Genomic DNA, 15,145 nt, shown 5'->3' with positions numbered 1-15,145 from the left:
TTGCTACCAGCATGCCTTAGCAAGGAGCATGCAGAGGAAGTTGGCCAGGAAGTTTCTGCCGAGGTGGAGGAGGCTGTGGAGGAGGAATAGTCAGTAGGGCTGGAGAAGGAGAAGGAGGAAGAGGCAGTGGAGGTGGAGGAGGTGTTGGAGGTGCAAGAGGCAGGGAAGGAGGAGAAGGAGGAGGAAAATGAGAAATAGGATTAGCAGGCGGGGGACGAGGAGGATGCGGTAGACAAGGAGGAGGCAGTGAATGAGGAGGAGGCAGTGGACAAGAAAAAGGCCGTGGATGATGAGGAGGAAGTGGTGGAGGAGGACGTGCTGGAGGTATCATAGAATCACAATTGTTAGAGGAGACCTTCACATTTGTCCGGTCTAGTCCTCACTGTACTACCAATGTCACCCAATAAACCATGTTCCTAAGCACCAGCTCCAACCTGTCCTTGAACACCCTGCTCCTCTGGGGTGTCCTCCACAGGTCGCAGCCTCCTCTAGGGCAGATCCACCTGCTCCACCGGGGGCTCCTCCAGCCACAGGGGGGCTGCAGCGTGGAGATCTGCTGCCAAGCAACTGGGATCCTTCTCTGGGGAAGGGGGCACTGAGAAAGCGCTTGCAAACGGGGCACAAGCCCTCAGCCTCTGGAGGCGTGAAGGAAAGGGATCCCTTCTGGGAAGATGCTGTGGGCTTGCTGAGGCTCGAAGAACAGACGGTGCTGGCTGCTACCAGCGTGCTGCAGCAGCGGCAAGACAGAGCCGTGGTGGTTTTCCTCAGCTGGGCAGCTGAGCTCCAGCACAAGCGCTCTCTCCCTGCCCCTCCTCCAATGCCAAGGGGAGAAAAGAGGCTGGCAAGGGCTCAAGGGCTGCCAAAAGGACAGGGAGATCACTCCACAAGGAGCGTCACGGGCAAAGCAGGCTCAGCACAGCCTGTTCCAGTCCAGCCCGGGGCCTGCTCCTGCGGGGGCTCTCCACAGGCCGCGGCCTCCTCCAGGCCACAGCCACCTGCTCCACCGGGGGCTCCTCCACCCGCAGGGGGGCTGCAGCGTGGAGATCTGCTCCACGGGGGACCCATGGGCTGCAGGGGGACAGCCTGCTCCACCAGGGGCACAGCCTGCTCCACCAGGGGCCTCTCCCTGCACAGGCCGCAGGGGAACTGCTGCTGTGAGCCTGGAGCACCTCCTGCCTCCTGCTGCACGGACCTTGGGGGCTGCACAGAGCTTTCTCACTCCTCCCTGAGCCAGACGCTGCTGGGCAGCAGCTTTTGTTCCCTTTCTTAGATGGGCTCTCCCCCAGGCGCAAACATCATCCTTTTGCTCTGCGTTCTGGGCAGCAGCGGGTGGGTCCCTCCTGGAAGGAGCCTCCTGGAAGCGGCTCTGAGCTCCCATGGGGCAGCTGCTGCATTCTCCTCACAGAGGACACCCCTGCAGCCCCCCGCTCCCACAGCCTGGCCACGCAAACCCAAGCCAAGACACCGAGCGAGCCTCCCTGATTGCCAGCCAGCAGCTGGCTCAGCCTGGGACCCCAGGCCAGTGCCCACAAGACTCTCCTGGGCCTTGAAAAGCAAGCCTTGTGGGGACGGAGCACCCACAAAGAACGGACTCACACAACAGGACTCCTTGCCAACACTGCCTCACAGACACCTGGGCCTTGAGCGGGTAGCTCACCTTGAGCGAACTCATTTCCTTCCCAGTAGCTGAAATGTGCCCTTTCGGGGGCATTTGGGGACTACAGCGTGCTGCTGAGAGGGTTGTTGGAGCTCCTGCAGGGCAGTGCTTCCACTAAGGCAAGGCCTTTTCTGCATCTTCTACTGCCCTGCAAGTGAGGATGCTTGGGGCACACAAGAAGCTGGCAGGGGACACAGCTACAGGGATTGCAGGGATTCCTAAAGTCATAGCCAAATACAAGAAAGACAGGAGGACGTGATGCTTCCGAGAGAAAGGAGCTCGCTTTGGGGTCCAAATCCATCCCTTTTTCAGGAAAGCAAGAGATGCTGTGCATTTCTCTCGTCCCCCTGAGACAGCCACTGGGTGACGATGGTGCCAAGTGTCTGGAAAGAGACCTTGCTTTCTCAGGCCCAGGTGTCCAGCTGCACACCAAGGCCGTCCCTGGCTTCCAGGCGCAGTTGCCAGGCCCAAGGCCGAGCTCCCCTGCGAACCCCCAGCCCAGCAGACCTTGCTCCTGGCATTGTGGAGCAGCCATTTCACGGCAGCCTTTTCTCCTGGCAGTCAGCTTAGCGCCGAAAGCTCTGTCACCGGGACACCCGAGAGCCGTGGCAGCTCAGCAGAGAGTCACTGTCAGCCTTGGAGCTCACAAAGGTGGGTGGCCGCAAGTGCCCTGAGCGTCCAGCTCGCAATGAGGACTGCTGTGGCACTCAAATTGTCACCTGTTTGCTGCGATGCTGGGATACCTGCTCTGGTAGCCTGGCATCAGAGGCCAGGGAAGCCAAGCAGCTGGGATCCTTCTCTGAGGCAGGGGACACTGAGAGTGGAAATGGAAATGGGGCACAAGCCCTCCGCCTCTCAAAGGAACCCCTCAGATGTTTTGGTATAGTAAACTTATGTATATCTGTGTGACTCTAGACCACAACATGTTAGTGTTCTGGTTTGTCCACTGCTTTGTTGTGGGGGCTTTGAGTTGGCCTCTACTCTTTAGGTGAATGCTGACTTCATATCTATGGTGCACTTTATTCTTAAAATGGGAAGTTTCTACCAATTTCCTGTCCAAAGTTCCTCATAAGCCAACTGCAATCATCATTTCAGATGTATCTCCCAACTTACACATTTCCTAATTCTCCTTGATATTTACTCAAGAAATGCATTTTCACAGAGACATCATATTTTTCTCTCAACTGGCATCTGGCTGAGCAGAATGATGTCCTTTAATTCCCTTCCACACAATAGGCAACTTGTTCCTTCTGTCTTCTGAACACTTCCTCCTAAGTTCAATGTGAATACAAGCGGCAGAATTTTGCCTCATGTCTTATATGTGTGGCAGGGCTGCCCTGTCAGGTGTATTTATACTGGAGAAAAAAAAAAAAAAAAAAAAAGAATAGCCATACATACCATATAACCACTTAACTTTTTCAGTTCTTCTGTTAACAGTGCATGAACATGGGGTTTTGTTGTTTTATTGTTTGTTTTAAACTCCTGACTGCCATATAGCAAACATGACAAAAAAAAACAAAAAAACACCCTTTGTTGAGAATCTCTAAGCATGGCTCTACTTTGTATTATCAAATGTCACTTCACCTGAACCATTTCAATCACAAGGGATATCCTTCTGTCAGGCTCGGTAGTACTTCCCAACTTTACGTCACCTGGAAATCTCAAAGCTCATATGTAATTTTTAGTCTTCGGCCACCATATCCGTACTGAACATACCTAAATTTGAAGTCATCTCTGCTCTGAATAGGAGGTTGGGTTTTCAGAGCTCCCTTCCAGCCTACATTTCTCCATGAGTCTTTGCCTCCTTAGCAGCTGCAGTTTCAGAACTGTCTCTGAGAATCACTACAGGTAACCTCTCCTTTGCCGGTAATTCCCTCTTCGAACAGTGTGAACAATTGCAAACTCCCTTGATTCACTTGCAGCCCCAAAGCCCAAATCCATAGATAAGGTATCAGAAGCTCACAGAAAGTGAAATAGATGTAGTTCATCCCCTGTGTAGGGGAACACTGGTCCTACAAAGGCAAGCTACTAAATTCTCTGGAAACAAATTAGCTTTAATAAATTATCTTGTAAATTCCACATTACCCGCTACTTCCCTAGTCTTATCTCTTCTTGCTACAAAACTTTGCCCAGCGTTGATGTCAAACTAACAGGCCTGCACTTGTCTGGATCACTCTTTACATTCTCCTGGACAGAAGTATATTTGTTACTCTCCCATTCTGGGGACTATCCCTCTATCCCTGATTTGCACAGTTGTGATGTATTTTTCCTACTTGAGTTGTTGTTCTGTGTGCCAATGCTGTTAATAGGCTAGGTAGATATCAGCTTGTCATTTTTCACTTGAATCACTGTAGATTTTTATTTCACCTCAGATGATGTTGTGCCTAGTGCCCTACCCTCATTTGCAATGGGAATCCTGTCACTGCCCTTAATATCACATTGTTGTTGCTGTTAGATGCAGGAAATAAGATTTGCAGCATTTGAGACATCATTAACTTTTGATCTATTTTTGCCTCGAGTATGCAACTGTACTAATTTGTTCTCTTTGTTCCCCCTGGGTTCTGTGGCTTAAGTATCATTTACTATTATTGTTTAATTTCCTATGTGAAGGAGGTTTTGGGTCATTCGTACTTTATTTTTGCAGTTTTTAACCTCTGAAATGTACCTTTTCTCATTGCTTTTTTCCCATCAGAATTTTGAATTTTAACCCTGCCTTCTCTGCACTCCAGTCCCAGAGATGCTTAGTCAGACTCAATGATTCATTTCCTTAGATTTCAAAGTTTGCATTTGTAAGCCTCAAAAATTTCATTCTAAGCCTGGTTTTGTTTTATGTTTTGTTTTATCAGTTTTATGGTATGATAAGCTTTTGCTTCCACTGAAGGGTAGAAGTCATTATGAATAGTGCCAACAAAACAGAAACATAACAATGAAAATGATATTTGAATTCAGAATAGGTATTTAAAAAGTTCACCTTCTCCAGCACAAATGGGGAAAGTAAAATCAATAAATAAATAAATAGAGCAGTCCTAAATCATCAAAACTGGCCAAAGAATTAGAAGAAGCACTATTTTTCCAAGGCTGCAATGTTTTCCATTCATCTCACTGGGCCAGCAGAGCACTAGAGAGCTGGATGCACTGAACTCCTGGCTCATACCCTAAATGACCTGCAGGAAGATCTTCTTATCTCTGTCCCCCCGTTTCTCCTTTCAATCTCTGTTTTGTCTGTTTGTATCACTAGCTATCAAAGCGCTACTGAGATATGCACGTGCAGCACCCAGCACAACCTTGTTTCAGGCTCCAGTGGGACCTTTAGGCATTACCATCCTATAAACAAGTAACAGTGATAGTGAGCGTAATTACAGTCGTCAAACTATTCCAGCTCCACTTCATTAGCCATGCCCTGAGCTAAATAACATTTTAATCAGTCTGATATGTCACCTGTGGCTTTCTTCACTGTCACTTGCAATCCAGAAAACTCCTTCCTTCATGTTTCTAGATTAGACAGAGGGTTCTTAACTGCAGACATCCACTTCCCTGTTCAGGAAGCAGTGAGACCTTTCATCTTCACCCAGAATTAAGATGATATCCAAGCATCATGAGACACAGCGCGTGTGTCTCCTAGGCCCATCCCATAAGAGCAGGACATTTACCTCACATGAGAAGAAGACTTAATGCAGAGGCAAAGCAAGATACTCGGTGTCAAAGCCATGTCTGGATGATCATTAAAGACAGATCAAAATTACCCAGTACAGGAGGAAAATCTATCATTTGAAGAAGATTATGGTCTCTGATTATTAGTTTCAAAATTAGTTTTTTTCTTTGGATTTCCTCTGAACTTAAACTTAGTTTGGAATGCCTTTGGTTTTGAATAGTTCTGAAATTGTATTACTTCTCCTAAGTAAGTTGATAGTCTGTTCTATTTACGTGAAATTCAAATAATATTGTGAAGGATCTGCCATCACTTTTACTGTGTGCCAGGCCGAGAGCCTTCCTGTACTTAAAGGCAACCTATAGGAAAGCTGGGGAGGGGGTCTTTATCAGGGCCTGGAGTGACAGGACATGGACTAATAGCTTTACACTGAAAAGTTAGATTTCTAATATATGTTAGGAAGAAATTCTTTACTGATAGTACTTCACATCCAGCCACTCCAGCCCCTGGCATGTTCCCTGCAGCCCCTCCAAGCCTGGCACAGGCCCTACAGTTGGCTCCAGGGACGACCCCGTTGCTGTCTCAGGCACCAATACACACAAGGGGAAGGAATGCATGCAGAAGTCATCTCGTTTCGGAAGGGCAGAAAGTCCTCCCAAGAAGGGGAAGGAGCAAGAGGAAGGCGAGGCAGCCTACCCCAAGGTAGGGCCATCCCAGGGCACAGGAGGCTGTTGGAAAGGAGAGCAGAGAGAAAAGCATCAGGAAGCAGGTGATCCCCATCCCTGGGCGAGCTGCGAGCCATGGGACAAGATTGCAGCTGTCCTCCAGGCGAGCACATTGTCAGCTGGCTGCTGCGCTGCTGGGATAGCAGCTGCGGGAGCCTGGCAGCAGAGGGCAGGGAAGCCAAGCAGCTGGGATCCTTCTCTGGGGAAGGGGGCACTGAGAAAGCGCTTGCAAACAGGGCACAAGCCCTCAGCCTCTGGAGGCGGCGCCTGTCAGGCGTGAAGGAAAGGGATCCCTTCTGGGAAGATGCTGTGGGCTTGCTGAGGCTCGAAGAACAGACGGTGCTGGCTGCTACCAGCGTGCTGCAGCAGCGGCAAGACAGAGCCGTGGTGGTTTTCCTCAGCTGGGCAGCTGAGCTCCAGCACAAGCGCTCTCTCCCTGCCCCTCCTCCAACGCCAAGGGGAGAAAAGAGGCTGGCAAGGGCTCAAGGGCTGCCAGAAGGACAGGGAGATCACTCCACAAGGAGCGTCACGGGCAAAGCAGGCTCAGCACAGCCTGTTCCAGTCCAGCCCGGGGCCTGCTCCTGCGGGGGCTCTCCACAGGCCGCGGCCTCCTCCAGGCCACAGCCACCTGCTCCACCGGGGGCTCCTCCACCCGCAGGGGGGCTGCAGCGTGGAGATCTGCTCCACGGGGGACCCATGGGCTGCAGGGGGACAGCCTGCTCCACCAGGGGCACAGCCTGCTCCACCAGGGGCCTCTCCCTGCACAGGCCGCAGGGGAACTGCTGCTGTGAGCCTGGAGCACCTCCTGCCTCCTGCTGCACGGACCCTGGGGGCTGCACAGAGCTTTCTCACTCCTCCCTGAGCCAGACGCTGCTGGGCAGCAGCTTTTGTTCCCTTTCTTAGATGCAAGATCTTCTTAAATTCAGTCCAGCCAAGTAGGAAAAGTAAATGTGGACAGCTGTATCTTGGCAAAGAAGATAGTAGGGAGCAAGGAGGTTCAGCAGTCAAGATGGAAGGTGATGCCATGAGGCTTACAGGCTAGTAATGTTCTAGTGAAACCCAGCCTTCCTAAAGAAACCTGCCTGACTACTTGATGTGAGTAACAGACTCTGTTCAGCTCTTTCCTAACATAGAAACGGTGCTGACTGCTTCTTCAGAGTAACAGAAGTTCGTGATACTACTGAAATAGTTGTGGTTCAGATGTAGATCTGATTTCTCCTAAGCACACTGAATTCACAACTGTTGATCCTCCAGAGGAGGCTTTGCAATTGAACACCTGGAGAATAGGTAAATTTCCCGCTGTTGTTCTCCTCTCCTCTTGTTTTGTTTTGTTTTGTTTTGTTCCTAGTAGCATAGGCTTAAGACTCTGAAGAAACAGGCTGCTTTTTTTCATTTCCAGCACTGGCTGTTCCTCCTGAGCCCCGCCTTCTATTTTTGCAGTCATAGGATATGTGAATGTAAATTCGTGGAGAGAGGTAGAAAACTCTTTCAACTGGTGTTTTTTCGGCTATGTGGGGAGAAGAAATAGAGTGGCTTTGAATATTCTGGCTCTTATTCAGAGCAGCATGTGGAGGGAGACAGATGCGTTTGCTTTTTTAGTGCAATGGCTTCAGAAGCAAGAGGGGAAAAAGCACTTTCTCTGGGAGCTGAAGAAGGTGTCCTAATCACCGGAGAGGTTTCTAAATGGCATATCTTTGCGAGCGTTCCTGTAGTCCGGAGGTTTTTGTTTGTTTGTTTGACGTTGGAAGGTTTTACTCTTAATATTCACGTCCTTCAGCAGAAGTGAGAAATGTGATTTTATTTTGTGCAGTGTCGTGGACCCTCCGAAATCTCCTGGGAACGATGAATACCTCGCCCAGTACCAATGTGATGACGGTGGAGACAAGGAGAAAGCAAGAAGATCAAAAGAACGTGACCTCATTTCAAAAGAAACCGTTTTGTCCGGCAAAGAGTCTTGTGAGCCTGGTGAGAAATTGCGGCATACTTCCTCTCTCGAGTCTGACACTGAATGTAGCTCTAAAAACCTTTCCTCCTCAGCTGTTACAGAGAGATGCCAAGATACAAAGGACAAGACTAAAACCACTGAGAAAGAGCATTACCAAAGCAAGAGGGAACATGCTCCTAGTGAAGAGAAGGAGAGTCAAAAAGCAGGTCCTTCCAGCAAGAGAAGGATAAAGTTGAATACAAAGAATACAAACTTGAGCTCCTGATTGGCTTCATGCTGAACTCTGTGCTGTTCTTGTCCTAATCTTGGTCTCTCCATAGATAATATGGTTTAAATCCAAATAGAATCGTGCGATGAGGAAGATCTCACTGCAACAAATTCAACATCTAAAATCAAAGTTGACATTTTCCGTGATTTTCTTCCTGAGCAGAAGTGTGCGGTACTCCTTTTATATTAACGTAGAGATTATTTCAAACAGTCTTGAAGTGCTTGATGACTTAACAGTCTGCAGATTTATTATCAAATCAAAAAAACCCCGACTTGGTAGACTATTTTTTTCCCAGTTTTGAATGACCGCTAGGAAGAAGGTTATTCCGGCATCAAGAAAGTCATGTGGAATGTAACAAAATTTACTGAACCAGTAAGTAAAACTTATATTTTTCTATTTGTTCCATTGTTTCAACTCTTCTGACCCTTCTGGACGGCATAGATAACAGAGGGGAGATCGTGGTAATCGGAGCTACTAACAGACTGGATTCTATAGATCCTGCTTTACGAAGACCAGGACGCTTTGGCAGACACTTCCTCTTCAACTTGCCAAATTAAGAGGTGAGAACTTAAATTCAACGTTAGTGCTACCATGGCAAAGTCCAACTTTATAGGAAAAAAAAAAAAATTGACAACTTGAACAAAAGAGTGATACGTGGAGACACTGCGTTGTTCCATGGAGGGCAAATCTGGTACTGGATATATATGGTCAGGATGATACCACCAAGTAGTTAGTTCTATAATCAAACCTTTCATTCCCAAAGTTGTACCTGTTTGCTTAATTATTTAGTCCACTTGGGTGTTTTCATCATGAAGTTGTGTTTTTGGTCTCAATCCTTCACTTATGAATGAATAGGGGACGTGTTTGCATTTGATTGTGCCCCTGCTCGGTGGTAGTAGTTTGAGTCATAATTCTTTTCTTCTTTATAGTAATTGTAGCAATTGGAAGCATTGTGCCAGAAGTGCTTTCTGTGAATTTACTGACTGGAAAGCAAATGTGATGAAGTAATGAGACTGTCCCAATGAAAGCTTGCTAAGTTTTAGAGAAGTTTTTTGGACAGCAAAGAAATGTTTCTGGATAAATTTTTCATTACAGTATTTTCCTCTGGGTCCTTAGGTCTCGTAGTTTGGAAACTTGTTATTGAAGCTATAAATGCCTTTTCTTTCACTGTAGGTTCCTAGAAAAAGTTCAGTATAACAAATAAGAAATATTCAATTTCCTGGTTGACAATGCAGAGTGTATATTAAATAACTGTAAAATACTTGAAAGTTGAGCAAGTAAGAAAAGTGTATTAGTAGATGAGGGGTTTTGAGGGAGGACTGTTTTGTTTTTTGTTGTTTGTTTGTTTGCCTTTTGGTTTGTTTGTTTCTTGTTGGTATTTTTAAGGAAAACTTGGGACAAGCTAAAATGCAATGATTTTGCTTCCAGGCTAGAAAAGAAATTGTCAAGATTCATACTCGTGACTGGACCCCTCAGCCACCGGACATGTTGCTTGATGAACTAGCTGAGAAATGCATTGGTAAGACTGAAACAGAAACGGATTCTTGCTTGTGACCAAGTTGTAAAGAACCTTAGCTTGTACCAGGCAGTACCCATGCTCTTGTGCCTTGTTGCACAACTAGTCAACGAGGCAGCTGGCACGCCTTCATAGCAATCTGTGTGAGATCCTTTCATCTATTTACTCTTTGTTGTCGTTCCTCTTGTTGTCTGAGAACATTAAGTGGTTCTGGGGCATCTTCCTCAAGAGTATAGTTTTTGATGAGGAGTCTGCTTCAGCTGCATAAGTGCAGGATATCAGGCAGTGAGCAACATGAAACATCCTTGCAGAGCGGTAGCACTTTGAATTCCCTGTTATGCTGTTTGGTTTTGGCATTACAAATTCTTTAAATGTTGCATGTTGTAAACCTGGGCCTTGACTGATGTAACGTTTGATTTTTGTTTGTTAGGAGACTGTGGTGCAGATATCAAATCCCTCTGTACTGAAGCTGCGCTGTGCTCTCTACGCCAATGGCCAATGCTATCCTCAGATTTATGCAAGTAGGGAGAAGTTGCTACTAGACGTTAATTCTATTAAAATAAAAGCAAAGGACTTTTTCATGGCTATGAAGAAGGTTGTTCCAGCTTCAAACCGGATCAAGGCTTCACCCGTACAAGCACTATCACCCATTTTCAAGCCACTTTTTCAAAGATCAGTAGAGAATATTTTACAAGTTGTGCAGAAGATCTTCCCGCATGCACAGATTGCACTAAAGGAGGACCGACAGCAAGGTATAACCACAGCATCCACTTCTTTATAATTCTGCTAAAGCAAAAACTTGTGGTTTGTGCAATCAACTTATAGCTTTCAGACATAATGGTGGTAGAATTTTATTATTTGCATGTGCATGTCTTTTTTTTGGGCAAGTCTGGAATACAACACATAGGTTTTATTGTGGATTCGAAACTGAAATGCCAAATGGAAGCTCTGAATGACTCAATACACAGTAAAGGACGATGCGTTCTCTACTGAAGCATCCTGCTTCTGACGGCAGCTAAGATAATTAGCATTTGTAGAGGTTGACTTGAGGTTTGAAGTATAAGGCACCTATTTTTCTTTAAAAAATCAAAACTCAGATCTTTGGAGGGGAAGCATTTCTAGGTCAATGTTTCTAATTCCTTTCTGAAGAATGTCAGGACCAGGATACAAGTATAACTGGTCTAAGCTAAATATTGTTTTAGCTATCATCCTTTTTAACCAGTCTCCTAATTTAAACGTTTGTGGATCGTACTATACACGTGCACATGAGATCAATTAGCATTGATATTTACTAGATGAATGGAATTCTGTGGCCATCACATCCTTTATCCCCATGCTTTCATTGTGGGAACCTCCTCCAGAAAGAAATGGTCTTGTTTGTTTGTTTGTTTGTTTTTTTAGCTATTTAGCAACTGCAGAAATTGTTCGTAATCTCCTTTATTCTAAGGGGGAGAAAAAAATCACCAAGAGTAGCGTACCTTATACATACACATCAGTGGTACTTAGTAGAGCTTTGTAGGGCCTTGTGCCATCTCCTTAGATCTGTGGTGGGCTGAACTCTAGGAAATAGCTTTCAGTGTGTGCTCTCAAATGAAGAAAGGGTTTTGGCACTGATTTAGAAGCTGTATTAATGGAAGAGAAAGAGACAAAGGCTATTCAGGAAAGTTAACAAACCTCTTTTGCCTTTCAGAGCATTTCAATCCTATTTTACAAGATGATATGTTTGACAGTGATGACGATGCATCCTTGGTTTCTGGAGATGAATTAAAAGATGGAATGCCTAACGGACCAGAGAAAAAATGCCTCTGTTTCAGCAGGTAAAGAAAGATAGATCCCTGTTATGTTTAAATTCTCAGGTCTGCTGAGTCTTTGTAAACAGTTCCAGCTGTTAAAAGTGCGAGGGTTGGTAGACGAAGGGGCAACATCAAGTTTGTGTGTTGAAGGGGTGCTTGGTATTCACAAGAAGAAAGGGTGGAGGGACTAAAGTTGTAATGAAGTTGCTCTGAATGACCAAATTGAAAAGCCCAGGCTTCTCTTCGTAAGCCAAAGTGATCCGTAGACTACCAGAACACGTTGACTTAATCCATGGCATTCTTTGAAAGACTCAAGACCACATAAATGTGCAGTCTGTCCTTTTAGCTAAAAATAGCCCAACTTTATGGGTTTGTGTTGCCACCTTTTGCCCTTCTGTTTTCCAGGATTGTTAAACCAGTAGTGAATTATGTAGCAGAAAGAAAACTGAGAAATGGCTTGTTAAAACACCTTGAGAAAAATGTGAATGGTGTCTTTATTTGTTAAGCCACCAAGTTGTGTTAATCTTGTGCTATTTTAGTATGGAAGTCATGCAAGCCCACAGTTGGAAAGTTAGATCATGTTGTCACAGCTGGATCAGTTATTTTTCTCAGTTTCTATTGCTGTGCTGTCCAGAAGATTTTCTGTCCTCTAGAGCAAGGCTAAGTCTCTAGCATCTTTGATTTAAGCCAGCAGAGGTACAGCCTGATTGTAGTGGGGAAACAAATGGTCCTCACCAATTTATTTTTAAATAAAAATAAATTTAAAATAAAGTATATAATAAATATATAATAAATAATAAATTTATAATAAAGTAAAGCAAGATTGCAGGGATATTAATTTGCAGTCTTGGTTTAGTAAAGAATAGGAAACACAAGGGAAGAAGGTGAAACAATTGGAATGAGTGAATAACTTAACTGGAAATCTTACATGTATTTAATGTACCGCTGCCATTTGGATTATTTGGGGAGGGAAAAGAAAGTCTATAGGAAAATTACTTGGAACATCTGTGTGTCTATTCAGCACCTCATTTATAAGCTTGTTTTCTTAACTCTTGTTCTAGGAGTGCTTTCTGCGAACCAACATCATGCCAGCCCCGTCTGCTAATAGTAGGAAAAGAAGGGTACGGCCAGGTTTCTTACGTGGCACCCGTGGTGTTGCACGCTTTGGAGAAGTTTCCCATTCACACCCTGGACCTTTCTGTTCTGCTTACAAACGTTGCATCGCCAGAAGAAATCTGCGGACAGGTACCTTTTTTTCTTTTTCTTCTCATCGGATTCACTGACTGTATGTAAAGGATCAATCGAGTTGCAAGTAAGGTGAGCAAAATTCATTGGTAATGGAGGTGGCCTTGTTTTAATGTGCTGGGATGTTTGCTTCTGTCTGAAAATCCCCTTTTCTTTTAGACAGCACCACAAACAATCCGGATGTTGTACATGTCGACATTTTCCATACCCAATTTTACAGTGAGGCTGTTGCTAGCAGCTCAGGAAGCTGGGCGGTGTTGCTAATAAACATCTCTTTGTGGAAAGAAATGCTGCTCATGTCACTGGGATCCAGAAAGTAGTTCTCATTGCCTCCTAAGACTGTGTGCTCCCGGTAGATGGCTCTGTATCAGACTGCATGTCGGCTACTTTTTGTAGGCTTCTTCTAAATTATATTAGTAAGGCAACCAAGGTTTGGGGCTTCTGTTTATTTTGTTTTCGCACGGACATACACAACTTGTGCTGTTGCAGTATGTGCACTAAAAGCATTAACATTCAGAAAACACTTCATTTGCACGGTGATGTGGTTTTAACTAGAAAAAATGAACAGATTTGGTGCTTTTACTTTTAGGCAGGAAATCCATTTTCTTGTTTGGCATCACTACCTTAAAATACTTTTACCTTTAGTGGAAACGTTTGAGAGCCATACAAGTAAGGACAGACATGTTACACGACTGAATACTGATGTGTCCCTTAAGCGGGACATTTCCTTTCTTTGTTATGCGATGATTGTGGCTGTGGCCATATAGCTACGGTGTCTAGCCACTGCCTGAATATATCCTTCCCATCTTCTGACTAGAGTTCTCCGAATACTGATAATCTGAAAGGGTGCACAGAGAAATTCCTTATGTGAAAGGATGCTTGCCACTCTGTTCACATAGTTTCATTTCATGGGGCAGTCAGATGGCTATGTAGCTATGTATTAAGAGGTTCTTGTACGTGTTTTAGTTTTCTTACGCAAGCTTTCCTTTTCACTAGCTGATCCGAAATGCTCAGAAGACAACACCAAGCACAATTTATGTCCCAGATATCCATTTATGGTGGGACAACGCTGGACCTGCCTTGAAACTTACTTTTCTAACTCTACTACGTAACATTCCAGCATTTTTGCCAGTTTTGCTGCTTGCTCCGTCTGATGTACGTCACTAGATCTCCCAGAAGAGGTATTTGTCAATACCTTCCTTACTATTTCTTCAGTGTCTTGTAATTTATGAATGCTTTCAGCATCAAAATGCTGTGCTTTCTTAAATGCATGCTGTTATTACTCAGGCACCCTAACAAATCACTTAAAATTTGCTTAGAGAAAAAAATACCGTGAAAGCATCTGCTTAAGGTTTTTTCTGAGTCAAGCAAGTGACTTTCACCCCCTTCTCACACATGCAAATAATAAATTAATACAATAATTCTGGTGGCTACAAAGTGGTTCAGTCAAGAATATGCAGTGCTTGAAATGACAAGAGGAGGTTTTTACTGAAGAGATTTCTTCTGACAGTCTGCCATTCCATGCTATGTTGGGTAAACTGCTAATAATGCAATTTAGTAGAGAATTGAAACACTTTGATTAAAAAAAAATAAGTAAATCAGTTTCTTTCTTCATATAGGCCAAAGCTTTCCAAGCTGGAAAGCTGAGTTCCAATTTCTGCTAAAGTAACTTTGGAATCGAATTCTAGTTGTAGTCCTAAATAAACTGTAGTAAAAGTAGGTGCAGAACTTCATTGACTTCTGAGAGTTTACATTAAGGGAAGGTGCCCAAAACAGGACCACGCTGTTGTCATTCTGATGATTTGGTCTCAGTCACTGGGGGAAGAGAACGGGTCTTACCTAGACGTGTTTATTATCAACTGCTTTGAAAGTGCTTGAGTTCCCACAGAAGTTTTTGTACAGGCTGTAAATTCCTTCTAAAATAAGTAGTGAAATTCCTCACCTACCTTTTAATACTAGAACTTGAAAATGGAGGAAGACGTAGAGGTACTAGCTACTTCAGACACCTTTTGGGAGAGAAATAAAAACTCAGCAAAAAGCCCTCACTTGTCTGCTGAAGCCTGTCTCTTCCCTCGATAGCCATAAAGGTTCTAAGTAAAGGCTGCAGCAAGACAAGTAAATACAAAGGAGGCGCTGTTGGATGTGGTGAAAGCCATTACTTTACCAGTGTAGCGTACAATCCCTTCAGCGAGCTTTAATTCTACAGGTGATTCTTAAAGGTGATATTTGAATTTGCCGTGCCAGCCTCTGAAAATGTAGCGTTTTAAGGCCAGGATGATAACTTTTTTCAGTTTGTGTTCTTCAGGTTATTCTTAATTTGAAAAGGTACTCGTCTTTTTGGAATAGA

Source organism: Aythya ferina (genome assembly GCF_964211825.1).
Source record: "Aythya ferina genome assembly, contig: HAP1_SCAFFOLD_94, whole genome shotgun sequence".
NCBI lineage: Eukaryota > Metazoa > Chordata > Aves > Anseriformes > Anatidae > Aythya > Aythya ferina.
This window is presented reverse-complemented; position numbering follows the sequence as displayed.